The following is a 5,811-nucleotide window of genomic DNA, read 5'->3' as shown; positions in this document are numbered from 1 at the left end:
AGCAGTGATCATGTAGAGAGAGAGAGAGACGAATTGGTATGAGGTGCTGGGGCCTTTTATGCACGTGTTGCTAAGGGTCTTTTCTGCACAAATTGTGAGGGGCAAAATGGGAAACAAAAGGGTAAAATGGAATTTTAAGTTTTACTTTTTGTAAAAAGTCATTAGAAAGACCGGTTAGGCACCTTTTCTTAATTTTGTAGACTTGCATATACTTTTTCAAAAAGTAGGAACTTGTTCTGCACAAAGTCTATATATCAGGGGAGTTTTTTGCACTTAACCCTATTATTATGGTCATCAATGAACTTGGAGACTGGTTTAGAAGGTTCACTACAGTTTTTTGAGTCATAGAAAGAGACTTTTTTGACTTGTGGGTGTGGGTGCTTGGAAGAGGGTGGGCCTGTGGAAGGTTATGAGTGTGGTTTCTTAAGGATAGAGGTGGAAAAGGTAGATCAGAACGGTGGGAAAGTGGTTTTTTGAGGATAGAACGTTTGTTGGGTTTTGCAGTGGGAGCATTCTGATGTACAGGATGGTAATCATTATGGGGGAAGCAGATGGGTGGTTGGAATGGTGGTTTGAGGTAGTTTGGGTGGTGGTGGCGATGGTAGGGGCGACTGGTTAAGGGAGCTCTCATTCTCTCTGACTCAACTGCACCAATAGTTGTCATAACATTCCTAGCAGTTATTAGTGTTCGTGCCTAAAGTGGTACCAAGTGGACGGCAAAAGAAGTGGACAGCGTTGCACTTTAGACCCGTTATTATTGATAAAGGTCTCAGTTGGTAAGTCTATATACTTTTAGACTCAACAACGTTTTGATTTGTATGTTTTGTTTTTTAGTTGGTAAGTCTATATACTTTTAGACTCAAACAACCTTTTGTTACACATTTTTGTCCATAGTTTGGGCTCCAATCTTTCCTAACTCTTTGAGAATAGAAATGTTATAACATTAGACGCTTTGGTAGACTTACAATGATTAATTGCTTCCAACCTTGTCGACAGATAACCATTTCCTTACTGCTTACAACACAATGTAATATTATTTACCAAAAAAATATATATATATGATAAATGTAATATCATTTTTTTGGAATTTTGAAAATAAAAAAAGAACACTTATAACAATTACATTTATCTCTCCTCCAGGTAAGGTTTATTTCCCTTACCTCCCTTGTATTTTAAATAATTGTAGTTACTTCCTTGTAGTTAGATGTGTATAACAAATTGACTTCTGTAGTTAGTTTTACTAACGGTGAGAGATGATTAACATCGATATGACAGATTTTTAGCATCATATGATAAATATGTCTTTTAGATTGTTGTGAATGCACTTTTCTCTAATACTTGTGTGAAAAAATAAGTATTGAATAAAAGTGTCACAGTAATTTATCATATGAAACTAAAAAAACTTGACACATCAGAATTAACCAACTCTTTACCTTTTGTGAAATTGACAATATGGGTCAATTTGTTACACGCATGTAACTAGAAGGGAAGTGACTGTAATTATCAAAAATACTGGAGAGGTCAGCGAAATAAAACCTAACTAAGCGAAATAAAACCTAACTAGAAGGGAAACAAATGTAATTTACCCTTATACAAAATGATAAGCCTCCTTATCTGCAGTTTTCACCACATAAGCATTTTTTCCTTTGCCCTAAAACTATTTTTGTTAAAAAAATAATTTCTTTTGTGCTACTTTCTTTGTAAATTATTTATAAATTCCATGCTTTGCAATATATAATTACATGAGTGTTTATGAAGAGAGTCATATGATAAAATGTTATATCCGAAATTTATATATATATTTATGCATGTAATTAGAGTGATAACAGAAAACAATAGTTAGTTGTACATATTTCTTTTGGTAAAATCCATCCCTATTCCTTTTCCCCCCTTCAAAAAATTGGGTCAAACTTTTCTGCACATGTAGGCATTAGAACAGCTATTAGTGTCTTAATCGCTATTGGCTTATGGTCGTACCTGAAACATGAGAAGAAGCAAAAGAATAAAATGAAACAAACGTTATTTAAGAGGGATGGAGGTAAATTTGTTGTTGAAACAACAAATGTCATTGAATAATAAAAGTGTTGTGCAAACAAAAGTCTTTAGGGTAGAAAAGTTGGAGATCGAAGGCAACAGATAATTTTAATGAAAATTGAGTCCTAGGCAAGGGAGGACTTGGAACAATTTATAAAGGGATGTTATCAGATAGAAGCATAGTGGATGTTAAGAAGTCTAACATAGCTGATGAAAATCAAATAGGTCAGTTCATCAATGAAGTTATTATCCTTTCTCATATAATTCAAAGGAATATTGTAAAATTGTTAGGTTGCTGCTTAGAGACTGAAGTTCCACTACTAGTATATGAATACGTCTCGAATGGTACCCTATCTGACCAATTTCCCATTAAGCGTTATACTTTAACAATGTCCTGGAATACTCGATTGAGAATTGCAGGAGAAATTGCAGGAGCACTTGCCTATATGCACTTATATGCTTCTAGATCTATCATTCATAGGGACATCAAATCCAACAACATATTGCTTGACGAAAATTACAGAGTAGTAATGTTTGATTTTGGACTTCAAGGTTAGTACCCCTAAACAAGACTCATTTGACAACATTAGTGTGTTAAAATTGAATAAAAAAACAAAGTATAAAGAACACAAGGCAAGAATATATGTGGTTCAGCCAATAGGACTTACAACTACGGCACACAAAGCTCGAAGGGCTACATATCTTTTATTATAATAATCTCTCTTTTCATACTCAATACAATGGTGAAAATTCCTTTATATAGGAGAAGAAATAATGAGAATAGAAAGAGATAGATATAGGAAATAATATCAATACTGAAAGATTTTTCTCCACAAATTCCTCTAGTATCTTCAATAAAAGGAAACATCAATAATGGAGGATTTTCCTCCATTGATTCCTTCAGTAACAAATATAATAGTAAATCTTCAACAATAGGAAAGAGCATCAATACTGGAAAATTTTCCTCTATTGATTCCTCCAGTAAATCTTCAACACTCCCCCTCAAGTTAGAGCATGAATAGCACGAATATCCAACTTGCCATTGAGATAATGAGTAGGAACAAGTGCCAATGATGAAGATGTGTAACAAGATGACCTTAATAAAAATGGATCTAAAGATCCCAAGACAAGGTGTAAGAAGACAACATCATTAAAAAATGAATCCGAAGATCCGAAATAAGTAGCAACAACCTTGATTGATGAAGAGGTGTAAGAAGACCACCTCAATAAAAATGGATCTAGAGATCCGAGAAGAGAACCAAGAATGGCTCTGATGAAAAAAGAGAAATGAACAAGAACGTTAAAGAATGTTGCCTGCTTTGATACCATGTTAAAATTAAATAGAAAAACAAAGTATGAAGAACACAAGGCAAGAATATACGTGGATCAGCCACCAAGGCTTACATCCACGGCTAGGGATGGCAATGGAGGCGGATTTGGGCAGGTGTACCCTCCCCCGCCCCCGGCCTCGCCCTCGCCCTCGCCCTCGCCCTCGCCCTCGCCCCCATAATCGTTTAAAAACCCCGCCCCCATCCTCACCCAAAACTGCAACCGTTTAAAATTTTTACCCCTGCGAGTATCCGCCCCGACTCGTTTAAGACCATAATTTATTTATTGTTGAAATAGATTTGCTCTTTTTTTTTTTTTTTTTGCCCTCTCTTTAGTTCTTCACTAGTGCAATATTTACTTTATATATATTGAGAAATATATATATTAATGAAATAAGGGTACTTAATTAATTTGCCTATCTAAATGGGGCGGGGCGACCTCCCCCCACCTCCGCACCAAACCCGCGTGAGTTTTTATAACATCAAACCATCCCTGCCCAAATAAGTTAAATGGTCCCCTAAAACTGCTAAAAACGGGGCGGGACGGGTAACCACGGGTGCGGGTCAAATTGTCATCCCTCTCCACAGCACACAAAGCCCAAAGCGCTACATATATTTTATTATAATAATTTTTCTTTTTTATACTCAATACAATGGTGAAAACTTCTTTATATAGGAGAAGAAATAATGAGAATAGAAAGAGATAGTATAGGAAACAACATCAATACTGAGAAATTTTTCTCCACAAATTCCTTCAGTATCTTCAATAAAAGGAAACATCGATAATGAAGGATTATCCTCCATTGATTCCTTCAATAACAAATATAATAGTAAATTTTCAATAATAGGAAAGAGCATCAATACTAGAATATTTTCCTCCATTGATTCCTCCGGTAAATCTTCAACATGGTGGGAGGCATATTTGGTTACTTGGATCTTGAGTACTTTCAATCAGGACAACTCACTGATAAAAGTGATGTTTACGCCTTTGGGGTCGTTCTTGCTGAATTGCTAACTAGCAAAAAAGCTCTCTCATTTGATAGATCCAATGAATGTCTTGGATTCAATTTTCGATCATCAATGAAACAAAATTGTCTATTTGAAATTTTGGAGCCAATAATTGTTAATGATACTAAGGAAGATGAGATTTAAGTTGTTGTTACTTTTGCAAAAAAAAATGCCTAAAACTGAATGCAAGGAAAAAGGAAAAAAAAAAAAAAAAAAATAGCAGCAGAACTCGATCAATTAAGATACAAGAGCCACCTTTACTTAAAGCATAATAGCCCAAACAGCTATGCTTGGTATGTGAAAGGTCCTACTCTTACATAACTGAAGAACTTGAAGAATAATGTTTAATGATATGTCATGTTTAAGGTTTCTCTCCTCCTCGATCTCATTTTTTTATTTTTTTTTTTTATTTTTATTTTTATTTTTTTTTTCATTTCCAAAATAACAATATCAATTTAAAGATATGTAAGATAAATTTTTGAATTTTAATTTTAATTTTGAATTCTAGGTAAATGTGAAGGTTGTATGGCTTTAATATTATACTTTTTATTGATTTGCAGCTGCAATTTTTGTGGTTTAACACATCTAATTTTCACATGAAATTGTTCCTTTTTTTTTTGTTGCCTTTTCATTTTTGTGCTATTAAATTTTCTAATCCTTCTTTATTTTTAGAAATACAAATTTATGCCGTGTATTTTTGTGGTTTAACACATCTAATTTTCACATGAAATTGTTCCTTTTTTTGTTGCCTTTTCATTTTTGTACCATTAAATCTTCGAATCCCTCTTTATTTTTAGAAATGCAAATTTATGCCGTGTAGTTGAAAGATCATGTAAAGAAATGAGTTTAGTTTGGGACAATGTTATCAATCACTTTGCATCACCATCATTATTACCATGGACTAGGATCATCTATTGTAAATGGGTCCTGCTGTACCATGCTATAGTGCAAATAATGGTGTTTAAGGTATGTTTTTTTATCCATTACCCATGCTCTATTGATCTTAGGTGGTGCAATCCGGGAAGAAGATGAAAAAATATTTACGAGAGAAATTTCAAGACTAGAAGACATCAAACACTATAACACCAGATGATAAATAACTAAAATTGAACACAATTAAACCGATTGGATCAATCTTTTCTATTTTAGTTTTATTTTAATAACATTTTTAAATATTCTATTTTACTTCTATTTTAAAAAAGTGTTGAGAACAAGATTAAAACCGTTGAGAACAAGATTAAAAAAGTGTTACGGTAAAATACAACATTTAAAAATGTTATTCAAATAAAACTAAAATATATTATATAGATTTTTTTTTTTTTTTTCTCAAACAAAGATAAACTTACATTCATGTGAGAGAACCTTATTGACATAAAACTAAAATAGAACATTTAAAAATGTTATACTGCAAACCCAATTAAAGTGGTTTATAAATTTTTAA

The 5,811-nt window shown here is 33.2% G+C and overlaps 1 pseudogene; it reads left to right on the top strand.

The window, feature by feature from the left end:
- The first annotated feature begins 526 nt into the window (after positions 1-526).
- LOC132272905 (wall-associated receptor kinase 5-like) lies at positions 527-4,514 on the top strand (annotated as a pseudogene).
- Positions 4,515-5,811: the final 1,297 nt, after the last annotated feature.

The sequence above is a fragment of the Cornus florida genome, unplaced genomic scaffold, assembly GCF_030987335.1.
Source record: "Cornus florida cultivar Cherokee Brave unplaced genomic scaffold, ASM3098733v1 CherokeeBrave_3.0.0_Hap2_Chr09, whole genome shotgun sequence".
Classification (NCBI taxonomy): Eukaryota; Viridiplantae; Streptophyta; class Magnoliopsida; order Cornales; family Cornaceae; genus Cornus; species Cornus florida.
The sequence above is the reverse complement of the archived record's forward strand: the minus strand, read 5'-3'. Positions and strand labels throughout refer to the sequence as shown.